The sequence below is a fragment of the Perognathus longimembris genome, chromosome 28, assembly GCF_023159225.1.
Source record: "Perognathus longimembris pacificus isolate PPM17 chromosome 28, ASM2315922v1, whole genome shotgun sequence".
In the NCBI taxonomy this organism is placed as follows: domain Eukaryota; kingdom Metazoa; phylum Chordata; class Mammalia; order Rodentia; family Heteromyidae; genus Perognathus; species Perognathus longimembris.
Window position 1 is genome coordinate 102,281,815 of NC_063188.1, and position 16,078 is coordinate 102,297,892.

Below are 16,078 nucleotides of genomic sequence, written 5' to 3' on the forward strand. Positions count from 1 at the left end.
GTAGGTTGACACTCTGGTTTTTCCACAAACTAGAACTAAATAAATACAGGCATATTCTTTGGATGTACTCATTATGTGGAGATATGAGCAAATCGTGTCCTCTCCAGCAGCGCAGTTCCAATTGCAGTATGCACGAAGATCACCTGAGAAGCTTGTTCAAATGCAGATTGTGAGTTAGCAGCTCCTAGGCTTGACCCCAGATGTCTGCATTTCAGTTCTTAGAGGATGTGATGCGGCCGGTGGAGGACCAGGCCAGTAGCAAATAGTGAGGCCTCCCTGCACAGGATGGGGGCTATGTAGGGCATTTATCCATTGCCTATTTATGATGATAAACATCCCTACCCAAGAGCCTTTCCAGGTTGTCCCTTGGCTGTGTGCAGCATGCATGATCATGTGCTTCAAGTTTCTCAGCTAACTTCAAATAGCAACTTCTTTCCACACTCTTCACTGGGTTCCTCTTCAAAGCTATCAAACGACTAGAGAGAACCATTCAACTCCTCAAGCACATGACCCAACAGCATACACACGGACATCTGCACACAAGTACTGACATTAAAAGATGAGTATGTTTGGGGTAGGCATGAAACCACCCTCTTCTCTCATGGCTCCAATAGTTTCTCTTTCCTCATTCACTCCAGAAAATGTGGATGAAATGTGTCACCTCCCTGGCCCTGACCACTTCAACACATACCAGCCTGCCTGCCAGCTGCATGTGTCTGCCTGAGTCTGCTTGTCTCCTTTGTGTGGCATCCTGGAAGGCTAGGAAATGAGCACGCCCCTCCCCCCTCATTTCTGCCCTTAAGCAACTCTCAGACAATACCTGATGACAGTTGGGAAGTATATATACCCCACCTCCTTTGCCTTCAAGTGAACTCCCAGAATTCCCCAAAACAAATCCCCACCAACCCCAGTGGTCATAGGCTTACTAATGCCCTGTATTAGCTGCTTCCTTGTCTGCCTGACTTCCCCATTCTCTTCTCTGTGTTTCCTGGGATTAAACTCTAAATGAACCACTTGCTCTCCATTCTGTGTCTCCAAGTTACCTGCTGGAAGCACTGAAAGTAAGGTAAGGGTCTATAAAGCCAATAGTTAAGAACTGCTCTTTTCTTTGTTTTCATATAGTACCATTACAAGAAAACAAGAGTGGAGTCATGTGAGGTTTGCACTAAAGAGGATGTTAGATATTCAGAGAGTACATTCATTTAGATACTATTAGTATTTAGATACTTTGTGGATGAGATACCAAACATTCAGGTGGCTAGAAATAAGGCCAATGCTTATTATTAAGAATGTTTCCATATTACTAGTCTATTTGGGGGATTATGTGAGCAGAGCTGGGTTTGTGCAACTCAGTAAAGCTAGTTCTATCTAGTTTTTGAGTTCTTTTGAGTTCTGCCTCAAAGCCTTGACCATGTCCTAGCTGTGTCTTATTTCCATCCTGTCCACAGGCCTCCCTCACTGGCTGTTTCTTTGGCTCTCAGCCTAGCCCTTTGGGATGAAGACGGCTTCTTGAACATTCACTTTACTGCACGGACATCTATGAGAGTAAATTTCAACAACATAGCCACACCTGTTTTTCCAGACTTTACATCAACGGTCCCAGCTCCTCCTAACTGTGACCTTAGCTTTTCCTTTCCTCCCTAGACCAAAACTAGATCTGAGTGTTGGCATAACTTAAGGCTTTTGGTATATTTTAGGGGCTTCTTAGAGCTGCCTAGGCTTCAATTAGAGTTCCCTCTATATCAGGGGTGGGGAACATCTAGACTACAGGCCATATAAGGTCCACAGAATCTTTTGGTATATGACAAGATAGACACATGTTTCTTGTTGGCTGCTCTCAGACGTCTGCCTCTACTGATAATTTTGCATGGTCTGAGAATGATGCTCTAAATATTCAAATGACCCTTGGCAGGAAAAAGTTCCCCACCCTGCTTTATTAATTCTCCTCCCTGTGGTTCTTCTATATTAATTCTCCTCCCTGTGGCTCTTTTCATGTTTGGAACTCACACCAGACAATGATGTTGCCCTGACTTGGTATTCCAGGCTAAATGTCTCCATTTTGCCCTATTTCTGCCAGGGTATACTTTCCCAGTAGCCTAAGCAGATATGTCTGTCTGTGTTTCTTGAGGGTCTAAATTAGAGATGCTTGGATTTTTAAATTTGGTACCTTAAGAGTACAGGCTACATCCACATACCTAGCTTTAATATAAACAGCTGAAAAAGCATCAAGAGTGAATCTCTAGGTGTCTGTTTCTCTGTGTTTTGGGGTAATCCAAAGAATATAACTTTCTTAGGTACCAAATAAAAGCACCCCACTGTGGACTAGATGGCTTAAATAATGGATTTCTGGTCGTTCTATTGGAGTGGAAGTCCGAAGTCAAGGCACCTGCATGATCAGCATCTATTGAGGACCCTCTTCCTGGTTTTCAGATATCCATCTTCTCACCGTGTCCTGACTTGACAGAGAAAAGGGATAAAAACAAACATTTCTTTACTACTTCTTACAAGGCCATCATTCTTTTGGCCTAGGTTCCTACCCTTGTGATCTCGTTTACGTTTAGCTTTTACAACTCTATTATTGCCAGACACAGTCAAACTGAGAGTTAGGAGTTTATCATATGGATTTGGGAGGGAGACATACTACAGTCCTTAGCAATATACCCAGCTCTACCCACCTTCCAGCATCTCATCTATTTAATCAAGCTGAAGCCCGAGCTTCCACAATTAAAAATGTGTTTCATTGGTTTAGGGCACAGAACCTCATTCATGTGCCTTGCTGGGCCCTTTTCCTGACAGCAAGTAAGGGTTCAAAACAAACTGAGGTCATAGAGTACCTCGAAGTTGGGACTTGGCTCCGCCTAGAGGACAGAAAGGGTACTACAATGCTAATTGGTATTCTCCATGTTGGTTAACTTTGGGGAAGACCTGTGCTAGACCTCACAGTTATTTTCTTCTAAGTTCCAGGAAGTAGAGTTTACAATAAAAATAATTATGTTGCTTTCTTAATCTAGGAATAATCTGAAGGATATTATCTTCTAAAGAGAAAAGCAGTTGAACATCTTGGTTGATCCAGTCTTCTATCAACATGAACACTTTATTAGCCAGAAAATGATGTGGACAAAAGATATTTGTAGTAGGGAGTGCAAATTCTGCTGGAGTTTTGAGTAGTTTTTGAAATAGCAAGGATGTTTTCATAATTACTATAATTTTTGAGAAACTCTTGGTTATTCTTTGTTACCAAATGGTAACCCTTTACCAACCAAAAAATTGTCACCATAGTCTTTCGTCTTCCTCTCCTGCTTACATCAAAATGGTACAGTTCTTGTAGCTTGTCCATTTTTACTTGTGTACTCCCTGTAGACAGTTAGCTCAGGCAGTTGTGGCACTGTGTCTCTATCCGACACATGGCTCTGCTGCATATGTGGCTTTTGCTCTTAAGAGAGGTCTGTTGAGGGGCTTGGAATGTGGCTTAGTGGTAGAGTGCTTGCCTTGCATGCATGAAGCCCTGGGTTCGATTCCTCAGCACCACATAAACAGAAAAAGCTGGGAGTGACACTGTGGTTCCCATGGTAGAGTGCTAGCCATGACTGGCAGAGAGAGAGAGAGAGAGAGAGAGAGAGAGAGAGAGAGAGAGATAGATTGGGCCAATATTAGTCAGGGAAAGTGCATATGGAATTCCATCCCCTTTGGGGCTGTTCTAGGAACCCTGGTTTTGTATCAGCTTTTCAAAAGCAGATAAAGATAAGCTTTATCCTGCAGTTGGCATTTATCCTTTATTGTGCATTTCTATATAGGTTTCCTGCATTCAACTATATCCCTGAACAAGAGAGAGTTCCAGTCACATGCTTTTTGGTAGTGAACTCTTTTGCTGCCTTTCTCTGCAACTTTCATTTTTTCAACTTTATTTTTGTTGGATTCAGTGACACTGCTAGGTGTAGCTTCAGCTCATTTTTTTCCCTTTGTTTTACCTCTGAACCAATGAACAAACCTACATGTGCCAGAGATTGGGGAGATTAGGGACTGCATGCATGCTTGCACATGTGCACACTCATAATTAGTTGATATGAAACATACCTCAAGCTATTCTCATTCTCTCTCTCTCTCTCTCTCTCTCTCTCTCTCTCTCTCTCTCTCTCTCTCTCTCTCTCTCTCTCTCTCTCTCTCTCTCTCGGTTGGTTGTGGGGCTTGAACTCTGGGCCTGGGCACTGTCCCTGAGCTCTTCAGCTCAAGGCTAGCACTCTACCATTTGAGCCACAGCACCACTTCTGGTTTTCTGGTGGATAAGTGGAGATAAGAGTCTCATGGACTTTTCAGCCCAGGCTGGCTTTGAACCACAATCCTCTGATCTCAGCCTCCTGAGTAGCTAGAATTATAGGCACGAGCCACCAGCGCCTGGGTCAATCTATTCTCTTAATGAAAAGTGACTCAAATTGGTAATTCATTTAGCTTTTAACTAGCTAACTTGGAAACTTCTTCAAAGTTTAGTTATTCCATATGTTCAGTCCACAAAATTGGTTTGAGAACCAATCCTTTTCCCCCTTGTCTCCAAGGAATTACAAAGTTGACTTCAATTGCAATAGCTTCTCTTTCCTTGGGTTTTCAGATAGCATCATTATCTTTCTTTTTCCCCCTTCCTGCCCCCTATCTCTGTGCTGTTTCTGGCGCTTAAACTCAGGATTTAGGCACTGTCCTTTAGCTTTTTTGCTCAGGGCTGCTGCACTACTACTTGAGTCACACATCTACTTCCAGCTTTTGGGTGGGCAATTGGAGATAAGAATTTTACAGACTTTTCTACCCGGGATGGCTCTGAACCATGATCCTTTAGATCTCAGTCCCCTGTATAGCTAGGATTACAGGTGTGAGCTACTGGCACCTAACATTGATTTTCTACCTCTTCCCAAGAGAATGTCTACCTCTTGCACAGTCTCTGTTCAACTCATCTGTGCATTGTTTTGACACATACTTATGAAGTCCCTACTATGTGTTAGGTACTCTTCTGTGTACTGGGGACTCGTTATTAGGCAAACAAACAGAATCTTTACCTCATGAAAGCTTCTTTTCTAGTAGAGAAAGCAAACAATAGATTTTCAAAAGCATACAGTTTTGTTGGATGGTAAAGAATGTTGTCTGTGAAGGAAAATGAATCATCAAAGAGGCCCAGGGAGCATTAAAAGTATGCACTTTCAAAAAAGCATTTATCTAGGCCAGGGATTGGCAAACTCTAGTCTGTGGAACTCCACCTGTTTCAGTACATAGAGTTTCATTGGCACATGGCTACACTCATTTATTTCTAGATGGTCTCTGGTCAACTTGGCATTGCCTGCTCCAGTGATCGGAGCTTAGCCTATATCTGGACTGCAAAGCCTACTGTGTTTGCTATGTGGCCTTTTGCAGAAATGATTTACCACTTGCTCCATGCAGAAAGAATGTAGATCTTTGTACCTGATAACTTTGGAGTTCTGATCTGCATTGTGCTTTGCAGTGTCTAAAGCATTGTCATAACTATGGCCCTGTTCAAGCGCAGCTGCAATATTAGGCAGGTCATCATAGCTTTGTTCTTCAGGTGACTGAACTGAGAGAGAGAGAGAGAGAGAGAGAGACCTCAACAGACCTCTCTTAACTTTGGTTATGTTAACAGGGTTAACAGGGTTGCTGGTCTTATAAAATGGCAGTTTAAGTATAGAAGCTGGCTCTTTTGCTAGCCCTATCCCCTACTGACCAGAGTAAATACAACCTAGCGTTTTAGTCTGTGAAGCTTCCTAGCATGTGAATCACAGAAAGACAACACTGAAGACACTAGGAGTGTAAGTCCTGAAGCTTCCATGTCCACACTTAAAGGCTATGACTTCCCTCTGCGACCTCTCTAGGCTTCGAGTCAGTTTCTTTATGGATAAAGCAGTCATTCTTCTATGCCTTCTAGGTAGGGTGCTAATGTATCCTGGTTTGTTCAAGGCAGCCCTGATTTGTTCCTGTGTTCTCCTCACTCTTAGATATCCCACTTTAGACACTAAATTTATATGCATGCCCTAGCAAGTATCATTGCGGAGATGGAGTGAACACAAACGAAGCAGCTAAAGCCATGCCCAACTGGAGAAAGCATTTAGTAGGCTCCAGCTGTTCTCTCTCTCTCTCTCTCTCTCTCTCTCTCTCTCTCTCTCTCTCTCTCTCTCTCTTGCTCGCTTGCTTGCTTTTGTTGTATTCCAGCTTGAACTCAGGGCCTTGCACTTGCTAGGCAGGCACTATATCATGTGAGCCACTTTGCCAGCCCTTTTTGCATTGTTTTTGTTGTTGTTGCTGTTGTGGGTTTTTTGTTGTTGTTTTGTTTTGTTTTTGAGGCAGCATCTTGCTTTATGTCTAGGATAACCTGGACCATAGCCCTCTTATTAGTGTTTCTCTGTATAGCTGGGATGACATGCACACACCACTGTGCTCAGTCATTGCACTTCCCCCCATAGCTGGGACGACAGACATGTGTCACTGTGCCTGACTTTGGAGAGGGTGTCTGGCAACCCTTTTGTCTGGGCTGGTCTTAAACCAAGATTCCCTGATCTCTGCCTCTACCATAGCTAAGATTGGTTTGAGCCACTGTGCCTGGCCTGGCTGTCATTTCTTAGCAACACCATGACAGCTCTTCACTTAGTCTTCTTCTAACTTGTTGCTGGGTTCCATTCAATCAGACCTGATTACTGTCTGACTGTCTTTGTCTTGAGTTGACACGATGTTGCAATTTGTCCCCTGGCACACCCTGACCACCTGCAGCAGCTCTTGTCCCAGATGTCAGCCTCTCCCAAACACACTTCCTATTTAATTCTCAGCTTTATATTTCTACTTCATATGCCTGACTAACGGAGAGGTTATGGTTTTATGTTGTTTGGGTTTGGGGTTTTTTTCTGAGGCAAGATCTCACTCCATCGCATAGGCTGGCCTCCAACTTTTTTTTTTTTTTTTTTTTGGGCCAGTCCTGGGGCTTGGACTCAGGGCCTGAGCACTGTCCCTGGCTTCTTCTTGCTCAAGGCTAGCACTCTGCCACTTGAGCCACAGCGCCGCTTCTGGCCGTTTTCTGTATATGTGGTGCTGGGGAATCGAACCCAGGGCCTCATGTATACAAGGCAAGCACTCTTGCCACTAGGCCATATCCCCAGCCCCATAGCCTCCAACTTTTGATCTTGTCTCTTTGCCTCCTGGCATGCTCTACCATATCAGATTTTACATACAGGTTTTACTAAGGTACTAGTAGTGTTTTTGAGGTTCATTTTGCTGTTACTTTTGTAGGAAAAGTCTTTAAAATATGTTATACCTCTAAGAAGATTTCTTTCTCCATTTTCACAAATAGTGCATCAAACACTTTGGAATTACAGAAAACACAAGGAATTGAACAAATATAATCCATTTGCTTTCCCTATCAGAGTTGAGGCTTTGATGTATAACCAAGAAGAAACTAGTTTGTTCTCAGACTTAGAGGAAATGCATTTTACTAGGCTATTACAGCTTAGCAGCTAACAAGCAAATGGCTTTTTTTCAATTCTCTAATTACAAGCCAAGCCTCCCTAATCAAAAATCTAAATTTGAAACTGCTCTGAAATCTGCATAATACTCAAAATATTTCAGATTTTGAAAGTATGTTGGGCTTCAAATTTTTGTATTAGGGATGCTCAATGGGTAAAGTCCATGCAAGTATTGCAAAATCAAAAGAAGTCCAAAACCTGAAGTACTTCTGATCTTAAGCATTTCGTATGAGGGATATTCATCCTATATTATAATTTTGATTTCTTTAAGGTAAACCATTTTCACTCCATACTTGGAACTTACTATGTGAGAAAATGTAAATGTACCTGTCCACTTAATATCAGTGTTAGAAGTACAGGAGAAAATAAAGAAGAACAACCGAGTGAAATGGAAAGTTCTATTTGGAGCTAAGGTTTATTGGCATGTTGGCAAAAGCACGAGCTTGACCCCTGCCAAGAAATATCTTAATAGAAATGATCATATGTGTCACATTTCCTATTTGCCTACTTTTTTTTGTCAGTTGTGGGGCTTGAACTCAGGGACTGGGCGCTGTCCCTGAGCAATTTCCGCTCAAGGCTAGTGCTCTACCACTTTGAGTCACAGCACCACTTCCGGTTTTCTGGTGGTTAATTGGAGATAAGAGTCTCATGGACTTTCCTGCCTGGGCTGGCTTTAAACCACGTTCCCCAGATCTCAGCCTCCTGAGGAGTTAGGATTTCAGGTATGAGCCATCAACACCTGGCTTGCTGACTTTCTTTATAATATTGAGTACACATCTCCTCTAAGAATAGAACTTAGCCCCTTGGAGGCTTTGTTCACAGATCTTTTGAAAAGTTGTCACTTTCATAGATTATTTCCCTTTCCATTTGCAGTTATTGGAATTCCCCACTGGCATGGATGGCCCAGAGGGCCACAGTTGTGTCTTGTGCCCCTAACTCCTCAGGTAGTACCTGGCACGTGTATGAACTCAACAAATATTTGTTAATTGGGAAGGCATCCAAGTATGACAGGGTACTTGCCGTCCATGCAATGGGGATGTCCTACTGCCAGCCCAGGGTCGGGATGACTCCTGTGAGAGTCTCAGCACTGTGAGGGAATGAACCCTCTCCCCAAGCCCCAAACTCCTATAACAAGACAACAGTCACTAATCCAACCACCCGAATTCATTTAAAAAGCAAATGCTCGTGAGTGTCTTCATACTGAGAGGTCACGTCTGGCTATTTGCTGCCTTGGTAAGTAAGGGTGGTGGTGCTAAGGTGAGAGTGACAAGGGCATGGGAGGGATGATGGGAGAGGACAGTCATGGTGGGAAAGAAGATGGAAGAGCCATGAGTTCATGGCACACAGAGTCTTTGCTAGAGAAGCATGGTCAATGTCACATTCACCCACAGCCCATGGATGAACCTGGATCAGTTAGCCAAATGCCTCACACACCTAAGCAGACAATAATGGTGCCAACACAAGAATTTATGTATATAAATCAAACTGTGGGCAAAGCACTTTCCTTCTGAATGACTCACTACTCCTCACATAAATATGGTTGCAATTGCCATTTGGGGGGGTAAAGAATCTGAGGTACAGAGGCAGTAACTATCAGCTACTCCTTGTAAACGTTATCCTTAAGTTGTTGTCATTCTGTATGCTAACTAGCAACATGGAAATTGTTGATCTGCGTGACAGAAGGACTATTGGAGAAACTTTTTCTAATCTGTGGCCTTCCTATGTACTCAGTAATTAAGCTTCAATTACCTGGTCTATAAGTGCTTCCCCTACAGTGCATTAAAGTGACTTACAGACCTCATAACTCATTAAAGTGACTTGCAGACCTTGTAACTCACAGACCCAATGTACTTCACAGTTCCTGAATCTTTGGATTCTCATGGTGAGAAATTTGCTTTGGGAGAGACTTGACTCATATAGTCTACTCCTGTTTTCTCAAAAGATCTGGGGAGTCAAGTCTTTTCCTGCAAAGGGGAAAAAAGTAATACTCCTACACTACTTGGAACAGCCAAGTTTTGGGGAAAAAATCACTTTAAAAAGTGATGCAAAGCCACCCATGCTGTAGCAATGCAGGGGGTCATTTGGGAAAAACCAGTGTCCAGACGCCTGTGGGAGGTAGAATTTTTATGGCCTGGTTCTGTGTCATTTTGCAATCTTCAGAGGACTCCATTCAGGCTGTCAATGAAAACCATTGAACCTGTCAAGTTGTTATTTGCCAGGTCTCCTGGAAAAAACACACTGAAAAAAAGAATCTCAACACTGGGTGGGTCCAAGAGGATAGTACTAAAAAAAGAAGAAAATGGATGACCTTCCTCTGGTGGGAGGCCAGGCTTGGAGCAGCAGCCAAGTTCCCTGGTGATAGAGGAGTTTCCATCACTAGAGGCTTCCCGTTCTGGCTTTCCCCGCCCTACCTTACACCATCCAGTATTAAAAATAATGACTTCCAGTGGGGCCAAGTACAATTAGTTGAAGACCTCTGTAAGCAAGAGGAACAGGTAATACTGATGCTTTCGGAGGGAAAAAAAAAAACATCCCTGATGAGGGAGAATTTCAAAAGTAAAACCAAAAGAGAAGGCCAGGCAGCAGCTGGGAGATTTTTCCTGGCTATGAGTGAGCTCAGCAAATGGCAGCCTCTCCTCATTTCTTATTTCCTTCTGTGCCCTATCAAATCAGACATTGACTGCGAACAGTGCCAGTGTTGTTGTTGACACGTTCCTTCTTTTCACCTTACTTCACAAAGAACGGTGTCAAGGGGAAAAGCTGAGTTCGTTGTGTATGAAGTGTATGTGAATAGAAAGGCCAAGAATATTTTGAGGAAGTATCTCATATACTTGTAACCCAGCCACAGTGGAATGTTGGCAACTATCTCAGGTTACCGTGGGGGCTGTGGTCTGGGCTGGCAGAGGGGTAAGGGCTGTGGTGGGAAGATCCCATTGGCCAGGGTTCCAATGCGGAGCAAGCCACTCACTTCTGAGCCTTATTCTCCCTGCCTCTGTACTAAACTAATTTTTCTCACCTGCCTTTCACCCCTTCCATGACCCCTAAGTCCAATATCACTATCGACACCTGTACTTCAGATGCTCTATTTTTATGCCACGTATCACAGTTGTATTTTTTGATGTTGAATTTTTTTTTGCCACTCCTGGGGCTTGAACTCAGGACCTGAGCACTGTCCCTGGCTTCTTTTTGCTCAAAGCTAGCCACAGCACCACTTCCAGCCTTTTCTGTTTATGTGGTGCTGAGGAATCGAACCCAGGGCTTCATGCATGTTAGGCAAGCACTCTACTGCTAAGCCATATTCCCAGCTCCTTGATATTGATTTTTCTAGCAACATTGGTGTCAATTCTCAGCACAGGGCCAGGGATTTACCGTGCTGCTACTCTGTGAACATCTGTGAATCTAGTGAGATAATATATACCAAAGTGTTCTGTTTACTTTCTATCAGGGCACAAATGGAAAAGATTATTTCTATGAAGAACAATGAAACTTGTGGAAATTGTTTTAAGAAGGAGGGGAGGGTGGAGGACAGAGAACAATGAAAGGGGTGAATTTGATCAGAGTCCATCATAAACAAAGGTGGATATGTCAAAATGAAATGAACATAATATTTATGCAACAAATATGTGTTAAATAAAAAAGAATTTTAAAAAGCAGATGGGATATTTGGTATGTTGATTCATGCCCATAATTCTAGCTACTCAGAAGGCTGAGATACAGAGGATCATGATTTGAGACCAGCCAGGGCAAAAATGCATGAAACCCCATCTCGACCAAAAGGCAGTTATGTTGGAATGTGCTTGTTACGCCACTCACATAGCAAGTGCAAATAGGAGAATCATGGTCTGGGCAGAGAGAGAGACAGAGAGACAGAGACAAAAAGAACAGAGAGAGGCAAAGAGAACAGAAAGAGACAGAGAGAGAGAGAGAGAGGAAGGGAGGGAGAGGGAAGGGAAAGGAATGGGGGAATGGGTCACGTTGGTAGGGCACTTGCCTAGCAACAGCAAGGCCTTGAATGTTAACCCTAGCATTGCAAAGGAAGGAAGAAAGGAAAGAAGGAAGAAAAGAAAATAAAGAGACGGAAGGAAGGAAAGAGAAGAAAGGATGGGCTGAACATATCTGCTGAGTCAGGGAGATTGGAGAATCTTAAGTTTGGGGCCAGATGGATTACCAAACAGAATTTCTGTAGGAAGGGAGGGAGGGAGGGAGGGAGGGAGGGAGGGAGGGAGGGAGGGAGGGAGGGAGGGAGGAAGGAAGGAAGGAAGGAAGGAAGGAAGGAAGGAAGGAAGGAAGGAAGGAAGGAAGGAAGGAGAAAGAAAACATAGGGAAAAGTAGTTTTTAAGAGAGGTTCTACAGCCAGTATAGGTCTATAGATATAAAAAAAGGAGACAGTGGGAAATTTTTGACCCAAGTCTCCCTCTGCTCTTCGAGAACATTGAAGAGTAGAGTACCAAAGGAAAATGGGGAAATGACTTGCTGAAGGTATACTTCCCATTTATGCTAGCTGATAAATGCTACGAAAGTCTGTGTCCACCTAATGTTTGGGTGGTCAGTTTTGAAGTACATGCGTCTATAAAAGAAGCAAACTTTTCCAGAGAATCCTGAAAGGGGTCCTGTTCAAAGCATCATGAAAAGAAAGCAAACATTTATCCAATCCTTAAATCTGATTTGACCTTTCTAAACATTAACGTTATAACCACAAGCAAATGGTGGGTTCCTAGACATCAGGGAAAAGCAAGCTTTCAAAAGGTCTGAGAAAACATCATTCAGGAGAAAAAACAATAACAAGTTAGTGTGGGAATTAGGTACAGACTGCAAACATGGAAGAGGAAAGCAAAGCATTTTAAGTAATGACCTTCTGGCTTCTGAGTTGTACTGAGTGGTTTGATGTCATTAGCAAGATGGTCTTGATTGATTTTCTTTCATTTGTGTAGTAAAAAAATGAAAATCTAAGAATTTTACTACTCACAGTACATTGTTTCCTGTAGTTATAAATATATTTCTGGTTCTCTTAGCCCAGGCTATACTCCTTAACCTTTCTGTATCTGGCTTGTGGCTCCATTTTATTATTAAACTTCCCCTCTGTTAGCTAAAAAAAATAAGTAGAGGGAAGGTTAAAACGTACCCAACACATCACAGTGACAAATGGTTCTCTCTAAGAGAGTATATCACCAGCAAATGACTTGATGTAACCTACCAATTCTGCCATACCTTCACTATCTATCTACCATCTATCTATCTATATCTATCTATCTATCTATCTATCTATCTATCTATCTATCTATCTATCTATCTATCTATCTATCTCTATATCTATCTATCTATCTATCCTATTGGCCCCAGACATCTTTCTTCATCGCTCTATACACAGACTCCACAAATAATGCAAGGTTTGCTTATGTGACTTGTAGAGTGTATTGGTTTGTTTTCTATTACTATAACAAAACACATGAGGCTGTGTACTTATAAAGAAAATAAGTTTATTTAGCTTTCAGTTTTGCTGGCTGAAAGTCCAAACAGTATAGTACATAGTATTGGGAGTTCTGGTAAGAGACTCCTGGATTTGTCCCTTCCAGGCAATTGGCACAATTGCAGGGTGAGTGTGTGTGTGTGTGTGTGTGTGTGTGTGTGTGTGTGTGTGTGAAAGAGAGAGAGAGAGATTGTATCATCACATAGGAAGAAAAAGACAGTGAGTTTATTCTTTCATAATAAGCCTCTGAGCAGAATTAACCCAGCTGGTCACTCAAGAATGACCTTGATCCCCTACTCAGGATATGGAGATATGGAAAATCATGACTTAAGGACAGCCCAGGCCAAGGAAAAGTTGAAGCCTATCTTAAAAAAAATACACAACATATAAACAAGATGGGCATGGTGGTGTCCATTTGTAATCCTAGCTAGCTGGGAGGTGAATATGGAAGGCTCAAAATCCAAGGCAGACCTTGGACAAAAGCAAGACCTTATGTGAAAAATAAGCTAAAGCAAGAAGGATTGGGCATGTGGCTCAAGTAATAGAGAACTTGCCTAGCAAATGTGAGGCTAAATGCAAACCCCAGTGCTTCTCCCACAAAGAGCTACTTTGATCCTTTCTGAAGGTAGCACCGCCAGTGATCTGAGGCTCTCCCACTGAGACACAACTCTTAAAAGATCCTACCACCTGTCTCCATTACCACACATGAACTCTTAGGGAACTTGCTCTAGCTGTCTCTATACCATAGCACAAAAGAAGTGGTTCAGAATAAAATGAGGCAAGTTTTGATCTAGAAGCAACCCAGACCAGCATCTTAAACACTTCATTGTAGTGCTTATGTAAGAAAAATAAAAAGAGTGAGTGTAGATCATTGTGGTGGTGGGAGATTGCAGGGCTAATGAAAGAAACAGAAGGCACATAAAGAGGGAGGGAAGGAAGAAATAAGGGCTGTAACAAACATGGGGGCTTAACACAACAACCATTTAAGTAGTAGACAGTTTGGGAGTGCATGCTTTGGGCTGTTTCAGTGGGATCATCCTTGTGCTGCTGGTTGCAATGGGGCTTTCTCATGCATCAGCCAGCTGGGTGACTGTGCCTGAGGGTTGACTGGCTGTTGGAGTAGAGGATGACTGCATATGTGGCCTTTATCATCTGGCAGGCTACTTCAATCTTATTTCCACATGTACATGGTGTTCTTATGAGGTGCTAGAACCAGCAAGACGGAGCAAACTCGGGCTCAAGCACTTTCCAAGCTCCGTGTGTCTTATTCCTCGGACGCCATTGGGCAAAGCAAACAACAGGGCCAGACCACATTCAAAGAGTGGAGAAACAGACTACTTCTTTGTTGGTTGTGGGGCTTGAACTCAGGGCCTGGAGCACTGTCCCTGAGCCTCTTTGGACTCAAGGCTAGTGCTCTACCACTTGGGCCAGAGCACCACTTCCGGTTTTTGAGTAATTGGAGATAAGAGTCTCAGGGCGACTTTTCTGGGGTTGACTTTGAACTGTGATCCTCAGATCTCAGCCTTTTGAGTAGCTAGGATTACAGGTGTGAGCCACTGGTGCCGGCAGACTCTCCTTTTGGACAAGAAGGAGCTTCTAAGTCACATTGTGAATGGATAGGCATATCATGGGATAGAAAGAATGACAGCCAGGTTTGCCATCTAGCACAAAAGAGAAAGGATGGGCATTTCTTTTGCTAACAATGTTGGCAGATACAACATTCTTAAGGTTGAATTAAAAAATATATTAGTAAGTCACAAAATTCTCCCTTCCACAGTTTAATCTGTCAAATAGAGCCAGATGACAATATAACTTCTTACACATTTCCAAATAATGAGACCTATAAAAACTTTATAAGGGTTTCTTCATCTTTTACCCCCTGGAACTGAACTAAGGAGCAATTAAGTATTTAGTGTATCTCAAGTGGCAAATATATTTAGAAACAAAAATTTTCACACACTGGCATTGATTCCTATCCTAAGTATCATAATACACCACAGTCCCAGGATACAAAGGAAATCTTGGCAAATGCATTTTTCCGAGTTACTTGGTGGGACTTATCCTGTGTACCGTGGTTTGTTCTTTCTTCATCTGTGATTTGTTTGGTCACATTTTCTCTCAGTATCGAAAATACAGATTCAAAATATAGTTTAAATAAAAAGGAGGGACATGCACAATGGTTGTCACTTCAGTGGAATAAGTTACAAAGTTAATTCAGAAACCTCAGTCCTGGCAGTTGAGATTGATTTGATGTTGCAATAGTTATTTAGAGTTCTTTTTCCTGGTGATGTATTTTATTTTAGCCAGTTCTGGGGCTTGAACTCAGGGCCTGGGCACTGTCCCTGAGCTTCTTTTGCCCAAGGCTAGTGCTCTACCACTTGAGCTACAGCACAGCATCTGGCTTTTTCTGTTTATGTGGTACTGAGGAATCGAACCCAGGGCTTCATGCATACTTAGGCAAGCACTCTACCACTAAGCCACATGCCCAGCCCTGGTGCTATTATATTTTAATATAAGTGGAAGAAAGTTCACTTTTAGTTCACTTTGTATGACTACAGTTTAATAGAAGACTTGCATTTAAAAAATCAAGTATAACTTCTTTTTGTGAGATGGTTTATTGGTAAATCTCTGCAGATACATTTACCTCTAAGATAAGAACTGTTTATAAGGGAAGTCATGGCCTCTATTGAAACACCTTTAGTGCTGCCATGTTGGGTGGAACCAGTGGTTGTCTCACCCAGACCGTTGGAAGTGGAAGTCAACAAATCATTTGAAAGTGAGGTTCTCTTCATGTGGTCTTTTTAAACATAGATGTATTTTATTTTATTCTAAAGATGATGTACAGGGGAGTGACAGTTATATAAGGAAGATAATGAGTACATTTCTTGTCAAGCAGTTAGCTTGTTAGGTGGGTGCTGTACTACTTGAGCCATGCCCCCAGAAGCCTTTTTGCTTCAGTTCTTTTTCAGAGTGGTCTGGCACTTTTGGCATAAGGCTTTACCTTGGACCCTGATCCTCCTACTTGTGCCTTCTATGTCCCTGGGATTAGAGGCATATTCCATCATGCCCAGATTATTTATTGAGATATTATCTTGCTAAGTTGTTG

The 16,078-nt window shown here is 42.5% G+C and overlaps 1 protein-coding gene across 2 annotated transcripts in view; it reads left to right on the forward strand.

The window, feature by feature from the left end:
- Positions 1 to 16,078, forward strand: part of Adgrg2 (adhesion G protein-coupled receptor G2) — a 108,922-nt gene that overhangs the window by 12,087 nt on the left and 80,757 nt on the right. The window contains exon 1 of one of the 2 annotated variants that reach the window (XM_048336881.1): positions 82 to 1,066. The exons of the other annotated variant lie outside the window; for it this stretch is intronic. The gene's annotated coding sequence lies outside the window, so the exon portion shown is untranslated. Of the gene's footprint in view, positions 1 to 81; positions 1,067 to 16,078 lie in introns of those variants that run through there. 2 annotated transcript variants of the gene reach the window in all.